Source organism: Hibiscus syriacus, unplaced genomic scaffold (genome assembly GCF_006381635.1).
Source record: "Hibiscus syriacus cultivar Baekdansim isolate YM2019G1 unplaced genomic scaffold, ASM638163v2 tig00112737_pilon, whole genome shotgun sequence".
Lineage (NCBI taxonomy): Eukaryota > Viridiplantae > Streptophyta > Magnoliopsida > Malvales > Malvaceae > Hibiscus > Hibiscus syriacus.
The window spans coordinates 1,016,406-1,029,188 of record NW_024063391.1 but is presented as its reverse complement, the minus strand read 5'-3'; the positions used below and the strand labels follow the sequence as shown (position 1 = coordinate 1,029,188).

General features: G+C 37.2%; 2 pseudogenes; one reads left to right on the top strand and one right to left on the bottom strand.

Moving 5' to 3' along the window:
• Positions 1-6,249: 6,249 nt before the first annotated feature.
• LOC120182688 lies at positions 6,250-9,094 on the top strand (annotated as a pseudogene).
• Positions 9,095-9,593: 499 nt separating this feature from the next.
• On the bottom strand, positions 9,594-10,316 carry LOC120182682 (annotated as a pseudogene).
• Positions 10,317-12,783: the final 2,467 nt, after the last annotated feature.

The window sequence follows — 12,783 nt, the reverse complement described above, 5'->3', positions numbered from 1 at the left end:
AAGAATACTGATACTCTCTATATAACCTCAAATTTAAAGAATATCATTGCAGTAGCAGATGCTGATGAAAAATCAAACCTATTGCACTAAAGGCTTGGCCATATGAGCGAGAAAGGGATGAAGACACTTTTGTCAAAAGGGAAGCTGCCGAATCTAAAGAATGTAGATGTCGGACTATGTGAAGATTGCATCTTTGGCAAACAAAAGAAAGTCAGTTTTGCAAAGATTGGCAAGCTACCCAAGGCAGAAAAGTTAGAGTTGGTTCATACTGATGTATGGGGACCATCTCCAGTTCCATCCCTTGCAGGCTCACTATATTATGTCACCTTCATCGATGATTCTACGAGGAAGGTGTGAGTTTATTTTCTGAAGAAGAAATCAGAAGTCTTTGATACCTTCAGAAAATGGAAGACCATGGTGGAAAATGAGACTGGTTTGAAAGGCAAACGGTTGAGGTCTGATAATGGAGGAGAGTACAAAAATAGAAGATTCAGAGATTTCTGCACAAATAATGGGATCAAGATGGAGACAACAGTTCCTGTGACACTGCAATAGAATGCCGCAGTAGAGTGTATGAACAGAACTCCGAATGAACGTGCCAGAAGCATGAGGATACATGTCGGCTTGCCCAAATTGCTATGGGTTGAAGCTATCAACACTGCAGCTTACCTGATCAACCGTGGGCCCTCAGTTCCTTTGGATGGCAGAATACCAGAGAAAGTTTGGAGCAGAAAAAAATAAACCTTTCACACGTAAGAGTGTTTGGTTGTATTTCTTATGTACACATAAACTCTACTAAAAGAAGTAAACTTGACGCCAAGTCCAACAAATGTGTCTTTGTTGGTTATGGTGGTGATGAGTTTGGTTACCGATTTTGGGACTATGAAAATAAGAATATCATCAGAAGAAGAGATGTCATTTTCAATGAGAATGTGATGTACAAAGATAGATCAATCCTGAAGCAGTTCAAGAAGAACCACGCACACCAGAACTGAGACGCTCCTCCAGAATTCCTAAACCAACCCAACGTTATTCGCCTTCTTTGTACTATTTGTTGCTGACTGACAATGGTGAACCAGAGTGCTATGATGAAGCAATGCAGGCGGAGGATTCAATAAAGTGGGAGTCTTCCATGAAAGATGAGATGGACTCGCTTATGTCAAATTAGACATGAGAATTAACTGAATTACCACCAGGCAAGAAAGCGCTCTACAACAAGTGAATTTACAGGATCAAAGAAGAGAACGATGGAAGTAAACGCTACAAAGCAAGATTGGTTGTCAAAGGTTTTCAGCAAAAAGAAGATATTGACTATAATGAAATTTTCTCTTTAGTCGTAAAACTGTCTACAATCAGACTGGTGTTGAAAATTGTAGCTGCAGAGAATCTACATCTTGAGCAGTTAGATGTAAAGACAACTTTCCTTCATGGTGATTTGGAGGCAGAAATCTATATGAGGCAGTCAGAAGGCTTCATAGAGGCAGGAAACAAAAACCTGGTATGCAGGTTGAAGAAGAGCTTGTATGGTTTAAAACAAGCTCCTAGACAGTGGTACAAGAAGTTCGATAGCTTCATGGGTAGCAGTGGTTTTACTAGATACCAAGCAGATCATTGTTGCTACATCAAGAAGTTCGACAACAGTTTCATTATTTTATTGTTATATGTTGATGACATGCTTGTTGCAGGTTCAGACATGCAAGAGATTATAAACTTGAAGCAAAAATTGTCGAAGCAGTTTGTAATGAAAGATCTGGCGCTGCAAAGCAGATTCTAGGGATGAGGATCAAGAGAGACATAAAGTCGGGGACTTTGATGTTATCAAAGACTGAGTACATCAAAAAAGTACTCTCCAGGTTCAACAAGCAAGATGCTAAACCAGTAAGTACACATTTAGGTGTTCATTTTAGACTCTCCAAAGAATAGTCACCAAAGACGGAGGAAGAACGTGCACACATGGTGAAAGTGTCGTATGCCTCAACAATTGGAAGTCTGATGTATGCCATGGTTTGTACCAGACCAGATATTGCTCATGCAGTGGGAGCTGTTAGCAGGTACATGAATAATCCAGGCAAGGTACACTGGGAAGCAATCAAAGGTGGAGATACGATACTGACAGGCTATGTAGATGCTGACTTAGCTGGAAATATCGACATCAGAAGAAGCACTACAGGGTATGTCTATACTCTAGGAGGTACTGCAGTGAGTTGGATTTCTTAACTACAGAAGATAGTTGCTCTCTCCACAACTGAAGCAGAATATGTCGCTGTTACGGAAGTCAGTAAGGAGATAGTCTGGCTCCAAAGTTTCTTGGAAGAGTTAGACAAGAAACAAGAAAACAATGTCTTGTACTGCGATAGTCAAAGTGCTATCCATTTAGCAAAGAATCTGTCTTTTCATTCTAGGACGAAGCACATACAATTGCGATATCATTTTATCCGGTCTCTTTTGGAAGATGGGATTTTGAAACTTGAAAAGATTAGTGGAGCTCAAAATCTGACAGACATGTTTGCAAAGATGGTGGCTACGGAAAAACTAAAGTTGTGTTCAGCTTCAGTTGGCATGCTAGAATAACAAGACCAGAAAAGCTGCTGCATTGATCGAGGTGTGAAGACAGATTAAAATCATTCTTCAAGTGAGAGATTGTTGAAAGTCAAAGAAAATGGTTGATTTTCTTTAACATAATGGGCGGCTAATGGAAGCAATAATGGGCGGGTGATTTGTCGAAAATAGAAGCTGCAAATGGAGCGGCTGAAGAATTCAAAGGCAGCACCAAATTGTTGAAATTAGTAATGGGTAAATTACATTTTAGTCATTGCACTTTAGGGTATTTTCAAATATTAGTCCCTAAGCTTCAACTATAAATACCCTAGCTCATTTAGCTTCAAAATCATCCCAAAATCACAAATCATTTCTTTCTCTCAATACTAGAGAGCTTTCTTGTGAGTAGTGAGTGTTTTGTAAACACCTATAAATTTTCTCTCTTAGTAAAAGATCTGCAGCAGTCCAGAGACGTAAGCAAATTGGTTGAACTCCGTTATCAATTTCGGGTATTATTTTTCCGCTTTTATTTCACATTCTCACTAATCTGGTTATAGGAAAATTACTATTACTTGGTTTATTTCCCAACAGGTCCATCGATTTCCAACCTTCTCAGTCTCTGCCAAGCCGAAACATGGCCTGGCTGCTTCATTCAAGCTTCTTTTTTAGAGAACTGCGAGAAGGAAAGGTAAGCGCATGGCTGTTACATCAACCTCAAAAAAACCCTTACTCTCAAAAGTGGTCATCAACGGCACATTACAATTGATTGAATATGAGAACTTGCCTTCAATTTCTTTTCATTGCGGAACCTACGACCATCCCAAAGAACATTGTCCTCTTGCCACTACACCCGCTGATTCTACAGCCAATCCTATACCACCGCAGCCCGCCGTTCTTCTCCAAACGGAAAAATCTATCCCCGATGAGCCGTACGACCCATGGATGATCATTGATAAAAAAAAACGAAAACCACGGCAATCACTGCCCCAAACTGCTGCTTCCAAGGAAATTCCCATATCCTATACAAAATTCAATCCTATTTTTGTGGCCGAACAGAAGCCTCCTACTGACACCACCCCCGAAAATCAGGCAGAAAATCTCGTTACCTCCATGGACCAAATCCAAAGAATTATTCCCGTCCTAATAGTTTATCGTTTGTTTCTAATTTTCCCAAAATCATGCAGATGTTTCAACCCCAGCAGTGACCAATAACCCCACATTTAACACAATCCACCTTAAGCCAAGAAACAAGGGTAAATCCCAACTTCCCTTAAAAAATCGATCACCTTAGCACCACCCTCTATGCACCAACCCTCGACTTCCAACTCGAACCAACCATCTATTGCTACCCCTAATACCATTCCCCGTCCCCTTCATATAAAAACTCGAGCATACAAACCCTAAAGCCATCCACTTAACAAGGGTCCCTCCTTCTAATATTAAGATCGACCCTTCGAAACATACTGCTATCCACCTCAAGGTTGATGAAAACCCATTATTACCTTTGAACTCCGCTATAGGTCATTCTTCTAGTCAATCTCAAGCCCCTGTGCTGGACTGTAATGACGCCCCTGCCAATGGCCCTTCGGCCATGGATGAATGATGATATCCTTTTACACTCCTCTGATCATCTCTTTATGATTATGATGCTTAAATTATTTGTTTGGAATGTTCAAGGTAGCGACAATCGTAATTTCATCAGAGTTATGCGACAATATTTGGAATCTTTCAGGCGATTGGAACTGGGATTTTCTCCAACAACTTGTTCACCCCTCAGCGCTTCCACACTTTCACTCCATTCTACCTCATGCTCCCACGGTTGGTATTTACAGATGTTGCGGGATTGAAAAGCCAAACAGTAGATTGTCCACTAAAAGCGCTTATCACTCTCTTATGAAGAATAAATGGAGCGATCGTAATAAAAGTTAGCTTATCCCTTGGCAAGCTGCTGTCCCCGAACATTTACGATGTTTCTTATGGCTCTCTCTTAATGATAAACTCATCTCTAACTCGAATCGCTGTCACCGTCATCTCTCAGACAATTCTTCTTGTCTCGTTTGCGGAGTTTCGGAGGAAACTACTCTCCATATTTTGTGGGATTGTTCCGATACCAAGCTGCTGTAGAATTCTATCATTGATCGCAGCCAAGTAAACAATTTTTTTCAATGCCCCGCTTGATCATTGGATTCTGGCAAATTTGAGTGAACCGTGTCTCTTCCAAGGTACTAATATCTCTTGGAATAAATTGTTCTCCCATTTAACTTGGCAATTGTGGAAGAGAAGGAATGCTTTCGTCTTCAACGACACCAGCCTCCCAAATAGTAACCTTCTACAATTGAGTCTTCGTTGGGCCACTCTTTATGTTGATTCTTGCGCAAAGCAAACGAGAACCATTCAAGCAACCCAACCTGAACCTATTTGGAGAGCTCCCCCACTTGGCTGGATCGCACTCAATACAGATGGTGTCGTATCTCTTTCCACTTCGCTTGGCTCGGTAGGCGGTCTTCTTCGGGACTCCCTTGGGAATTGGTTAGGAGGCTTTACTAAGCCTCTTGGAATCACTTCACCCACACAAGCTGAATTATGGAGCTTATTATGGTTTTGAGCTCGCTTGGTCTCAAGGCTACAAGAAAATTCAATGCCAAATTGACAGCAACGACGTATTCAACATGGTATCTCCTCATAATGCTAGTTCCTGCGCGCTTTCTATTGTTCGATCCATAGCTTCTTTTCCAGGATAGAGGATGGGCGATTGACTTCAAACTCATCCATCGCGAAGCAAAAGCTGCAGCTGATATTCTCGCCAAGGCTTCTCTCCAACAATTTGCAGCTCAAACATTTTTAGACACTGCCCCGAACTTTCTTCAGATTGTTTGCACAATATTATACACAACCACCTTAATGCTGCCACTTAAGTTGTAAAGGCTTTGCCTTCATTACCATTCCAAAAAAAAAAAAATCCCTCAAGTGTAAAAACAACCAAAACACCCTTATGTTATTGAAATGATTAAAATCACCTTAAGACTAACAAGTCCTGTTAAACATAGAAAAAATAAAATATAAAAATATACATTATTTACAATTGAATTATCTGTCCACCACGTAGATCAAATATATAAAAATTTGAGTAAAATAAGTAGTTATTTTTATTTAACTACAAACAAAAAAAAGTTAAGGTAATCTGCATGTTTAGTACTCTAATTATCATTTTAGTTTCATTTTGATCAATCAACTATTTTTTTATTTTAAAATCATAACTAACGTTACATTTTGATTTACTTTTGGTCACATACACTTAACAGATTAACAATAACGCTGACGTGTCATCATAAAAAATTAAAAAATATTACATCAACAATTTTATTAAAATTTTAATAATAAATGATAAAAATAAAATTAAAATGTAACGTTAAATATGACTTTTTAAAAAAAAATTATTATTGAGTGACCAAAATGAAACAAAAGTAATACTTAGTAAATATGAGTTTACCCAAAAGGTTATTTAGATTATCCCAAAAAAAAAAAGTTATTTAACCCATCCAACCCGACCCATAATCCTTTTAACTGGATCAGGTACTTAACTTCGTTCATTGGGTTCTGTCAGTCCAGCAGATGGGTTTTTATTTAGAAGACGCATATAAAAGCATTGCTTCTCCGAAAACCCTAGTTTTACTTCTTTTTCTGTTGTTCTTAAAAAAAACCCAGAAGCAGCATCCCTTTCTGCTCAGGTAAGCTCTCATTCCTCCCAAATTTTAGAAAATTATCCACATTTATCTGTTCAGTTCTTCTAATGAAATCTCGTTGCGAATTTTATTTTCTAATTTTAGCCCTCTTTTTTCTTTTACTGGATTTGAATTATCCTAGTCTCATATTTTAATTTTATCCTCTTTGTATTTTGTGTGTTATCGACATTGTCTGAGTCAAATTTCTTGGGCTTCTAGCCAAGTTTAGGATCATTTACCTCTATGTTCTGCATAATGTTTGGTGCCCTTAGCATTTGTCTTTGTTTGTCTATAATCTATATGTTAGCAAAAAATGGCTCTGAATAATTAATAGAGAAAATAACCTCAGTGACTAAAAATCCCAGATAATATACGATTTTGACCAACTTTTTTTGGATTTACGAAAATGACCAACAAAATCGCAATGCGATCTCTAATTCGCATTGCGATCTCCACTATCGCAAATTCGCGTTGCATTTCGCGTTGAGATAGTTGAAAATCGTGTTGCGATTTTCCATTTCGCGTTGCGATAGTTGAAAATCGCGTTGCGATTTTCCATTTCGCGTTGCGATAGTCTACAGTTGTCGTTGCGATTTTCCAAATTCGTTGCGATAGTCTACAGTTGTCGTTGCGATTTTCCAAATTCGTTGTGATAGTTAAAAAAAAAGATTTTGTTTCTTAAGAATTTTCTCTAAAAAGATAGTATCTGCGCGGACGTGTCGAAGACACGTATTACCACGACCACGACCACGACCACGACCACGACCCGACCCGAGACGAGACAAGACGAGACGGACGGCGGCGGCGGCGCGCGAGAGTCTCCCTTGTTCTCTATCACTCAACAAGGAAGTGGGAAAGCCAAGCCTTAAATACCATTACCAATAGTGTTTCCAATACTATGTGGGATTTGAGCATTACCAACACTTGTTCCCAATACTATGTGGGATTGAGCCTTAAATAGTGATATTATTTTTGAATGTTTTGCTTAAAATTGTAATAATCGCGATTGATTGTAGATTGACTTTTAATTATGACATATTTAATCGTATAATACTAATGCAATTGGTTGCTGATTCAGTTGTTTTAAGGTGTATGATTGTTAATTGTTTCCTAAATAATCACATTGTGTTGGAAATAAGTGTTGGTAATGCTCAATCTCACATTGTATTGGAAACACTATTGTGAATGGTATTTAAGGCTTGGCTTTCCCACTTCCTTGTTGAGTGATAGAGAACAAGGGGGACTCTCGCGCACCGCCGCCGTCCGTCTCGTCTCGTCTCGGGTCGGGTCGGGTCGTGGTCGTGGTCGTGGTCGTGGTAATACGTGTCTTCGACACATCCGCGCGGATACTATCTTTTTAGAGAAAATTCTTAAGAAACAAAATCTTTTTTTTCAACGAATTTGGAAAATCGCAACGACAACTGTAGACTATCGCAACGAATTTGGAAAATCGCAACGACAACTGCAGACTATCGCAACGCGAAATGGAAAATCGCAACGCGATTTTCAACTATCGTAACGCGAATTTGCGATAGTAGAGATCGCGTTGCGATTTCAACTATCGCAACACGAAATGGATTTTCAACTATCGCAATGCGAAATGCAACGTGAATTTGCGATAGTGGAGATCGCAATGCGAATTAGAGATCGCATTGCGATTTTGTTGGTCATTTTCGCAAATCCAAAAAAAATTGGTCAAAATCGTATATTATCTAGGATTTTTGGTCACTGAGGTTATTTTCTCTAATTAATATAGTTGAAGAATATTGGGTTTTGGTTGTAATGTTAATTTTTGTTTCTCTTTGATCAAGGGAGTGTGACATATGGATGTCATTGACTGAAATTAGTGTTAGCTTAAAGAACGATATGTTATTTTTATATAATCTTTGAGCTGATGAGTCCCTTTTGTTGAATACTAAATTATTGATTGTTATTCATTAAAAAATCTACAGTAGTTTGACTTAAGAAGATGGTGAGAGTCAGCGTTTTGAACGATGCACTTAAGAGCATGTACAATGCCGAGAAGAGAGGCAAACGACAGGTCATGATCAGGCCTTCCTCCAAAGTGATCATTAAGTTCCTTTTGGTCATGTAGAAGCATGGTTTGTTGATCTATACTCCCCACCTTTTTTTTTATCAAAAATGAAGTTTTTTGTTACCTATGGCTATAGTAGTAATATGAAAATGCTGATAACTTTTTCCTTCTTTTAATGCTTGGCATTGGCATTGCAGGCTACATCGGAGAGTTTGAGTATGTTGATGACCACAGAGCTGGCAAAATTGTGGTTGAACTGAACGGGAGGCTGAATAGGTGTGGTGTGATCAGTCCTCGTTTTGACATTGGAGTCAAAGAAATTGAGGGTTGGACTGCTCGGCTACTTCCTTCCAGACAGGTTAGCTTAGAAATTTTCCAATGTTTATTCTGTGTACCCACATTTTTCATAAGAACAAGTATTTTCTAAGATCAAGAAATTCTTATTAGACAACCAAACAAAATATACTCGAATGTTGATACTTCTGATTATCCATCATTAAGGTTTAGTCAACTGAAATGAGACTGCTACGATATGCCATTTATGCATTATATTATTGCAGTTTGGATACATCGTGCTCACCACATCAGCTGGCATCATGGACCATGAAGAGGCAAGAAGAAAGAATGCTGGGGGGAAAGTACTCGGTTTCTTCTACTGAGACAAATTTCCCAGATTTTCATTTTTGATTTCTCTTCATGTAGGACATGATAGTTTTCCTCCGCTTATGTTAGTACAAATCTATTTTTGTTTATCGGGGATTTTACTTATGTTTCGGTTATGACGTTTTATTTTTTGAGACTATGAGTAGTTTGGTTTTTCCTACAGTAATTGTTCTGTTGCAGTGAACATGATGTTCTTTACATAATTGTCAACATTAAAGCCGAGCAGTTTATTTTACGCCCTTGTGGGCCCATCTTTTCCCAGCCAATAAATATCTGTCCATACATGCGTGTAATGAACTAATGATAGCTTGTTTGGAAGCATAAAACATCGTTGTATTACATAAAATTTGTAGCTGTCATTATAGTACTTTGAGGTGTATTTAGTGCTTAAAGTTTCATACAATTTGAAGTGTTGGTGCTATTTGGAAAATTATTAGAGCAGTTTAGTCTTTGAAGGAGATTGTGGCCTCTTTTTATCAAAGATAAGTCACAACTGAATTATATAAACATATACATTTCTCTCTAAAAAACCAAGCTTTTCATTTGAAGTGGGGTTAATTTATTGTTAATTCGTGTATTAATATATTAGAAAAAATAAATTATAAAAATAGAGTTAAACTGGAATATAAAATAGTAAAATTAAAGGATATATATATCTGAATATAGTAAAAATGGAGTAAAAATAATATCTGAAAAACAGAAGTATATTGCTCAAGTAGTAAAAGAATGAAGAAATCAAACCCTATCTTCCTATGCTTTGATAATATGAATCGTATATCTCTTTACAACAAAAATAATAAAAAGAAAATCCTATATAAAACAATGAACAACATGAGTGGCCTCCACCTTCCCCAGCTTCAGCTCCAAATCTGTTCCCCAAGGCGACAAACTCAGATCCAGTACCAAATCACTTTCGTCTTCGCTCCACTTATCCATCTCCGGTAACAAATCCCGAGTCACAACCCTTCGTTTGCGGTGGCCCTGTGCCTCCTCATGTGACCGCCTAGAGCTTGGCCAATGGCGAATTCTAGACCACAAATCGAACACTCGTGTGTCTTGGGATTCTTAGGTGAAACTGGGATCTCCGGAGCATCTCCTCCGGTTAGCATCGGCTTCTTATGGCTGGCTCTATGACCTCCAAGTGCTTGAAAAGATGAAAACCTTTTGTTACACGTCTTGCATGCAAAGACACGACCACCACCACCGCCCTGGTAATGCTCCGATGCGTCGGTTTGGCCAATCTTCGATAGCAACATCAAGCAATTCGCCATATCCATGGCATCCATTTCTCCAACTTCTCTGCCTCTCTTCATCTTAATACAATTTATTTATAAACTGATTTTAAAGTAAGAACTTTACTTGGAAATCTTAAAAGAAATAAAGAAAATTACAACTTTAGTTGAAACCCTGTTGAGATTTCAGCTGTGGATATGTGGAAAGGAGAATAACTGAGGGTTGGTATTTATAGGTTGGAGCTGCCGAGTGTGTTGAGTGGGAACACGGAACGTCATAATGACGGATTTGACCGTGGTTGGGGGTTAAGAAATTGAAACACTGTTGGGTACTGTTTGTAGATTTGAAGGGGGTGGAAATGGGAATTTGAAGCCGCCACCCTTCCGCACGTTTGCGTCTGAGCATGTTAAGAAAGAGTCGTCTCGGCAGGAAACTTCCTCACAAATCCTACACTTTTCACGGTGTTGGGAGTGTAATGTTACTTGCATCCCATACCCCGACTTTCTTGCGTGTGCCTCACGTCCCCAAAATTTATTGTTTTAAATTTAGTTAAAAAAATCTCATTCAAATATTATATTTATAAACTATTTATATATTGTTAATAAATTATTTTTTAAATATATATTATATTATATTATAATTATTTTTTAAATATATATTATATTATAATTATTTTAAGTTATTAAAAATAATCATTAAATTTATTAAATTATTATAAAATAATTAATATATATTTTAAACAATAAGGACTTAATCCAGATAATAATAAATAGATACATGTTTCTTATGGCAATTTGTAAGCATTAACCGACTAAAGAAATAATTAAAGAAAAGAGAGAGTAAACGTGAAGCTTGATGGACAAAAGCAGTATAATTTATTAAATTTGCAATTCAGTCAAAGAAATCCATTTATTTTTGAAAAAAATAAAAATAAAGGTTTCCTTAGCTATGCGTATTACGTACATTTCTATTTGCCTACTTTCTAGATTATCAGTTGAATGAAAATTAGCCCTATTTACTTTTCTTATAATTATCCGCTATTAATCAACTAATTTAGATGTAATACTATAAAGATGAGGACGGTATTTCTAATCCAGTTTACTTCATTAGTAAATATAAATATTCAAACATCTAATCTTACTTAAAGGATCTAATGGATCATTCTACTAGATCAACTGATAAAATAAACTAATAAAATATTTATTATAATACAATAAAACACCATAGACCCAATATTAGAGCGTGTTAACATATTAGAAATTATTAATAATATAATTTGTTTAAATATAAAACCATACATGAAAATATTAATGCAAACATCGTGTAAATATTTAAGATCCTTGCTTTCAATGCTATTGCTTTGGTTCCAAAGATCCCTAACCAAGTAAGGTAAAGGATTTTAGGCCTATTTCTTAATGTTCTGTGGTCTATAAAGCCATTTCAAAGATTCTGGTTAGGAGATTGACATGCCTCATGTCTGATTTGGTTACTCTAAATCAAACTGCTTTTATTAAAGGAAGAAGTATTGTTGATAACACTCTCCTAGCACAGGAATTGGTTAGAGGCTATAGTAGAAAGAATTTATCTCCTAGATGCTCTCTGAAAATTGATCTCCATAAAGCCTTTGATTCTCTTAATTGGAGCTTCATTTTTGCCATCTTGAAGGCCATTGGACTTCCAAGTATTTTTATTAATTGGATTGAAATATGTTTTTCAACAACAAGTTATTTTGTTTCTTTCAATGGGAGCTTGACTGGCTTCTTTAAGGGTGCTAAAGGTCTAAGACAAGGAGACCCTCTTTCTCCTTTACTATTTGTTCTTTCTATGAATGTCCTATCAAAGCTTCTTAACTTGGTAGCTGTTAGAGGTATGTTTGGCTACCATCCCAAATGTAAAAGAATTGGTATGACTCATCTATCCTTTGCTGATGATCTCCTTATTTTTTTGCAAAGGGTATGTTGAATCTATAGTTGGGGTAACTAGTGTCCTAGTCTTGTTTTATGATATGTCTGGCCTCAAACTTAATGCATCTAAATGTGAATTATTTGCTGCTGGTATGTCTAATGGTACTCTTAAGGAAATTAAACAGATCACTGGCTTCAATCTTGGCTGTCTGCCAGTGAGATACTTAGGCATTCCTCTGGTCAATAGGAAAATTTCTGATAAGGACTGTGTGATCCTCATTGATAACATTAAATCAAGGTTGCATCATTGGTCTGGTAAAGTTCTAAGCTATGCAGGCATACTGGAATTAATCAAAACTGTGTTGTCTAGTATTGCCAATTACTGGTGCAGGCAATTATTCCTGCCTTATTCTGTTTTGATGAAGGATGAGCAACTTTGTTCATGCTTTTTCTAGAAAGGGTCAGACAAAGCTGCAGATGGAGCTAGAGTGAGCTGGGAAAATATTTATCTTTTGAAATCTGAAGGAGGGCTTGGAGTCAAAGATATGAAGTCATGGAATAAAGAATGCATGATCCTCTTAATTAAAAAAATTCTTGCAGGTGAAGGTTCCTTATGGGTAGCTTGGCTCAAAAGCTATGTTCTCACAGATAATGATTTTTGGACTATTGATGTTAAATCCACTGCTAG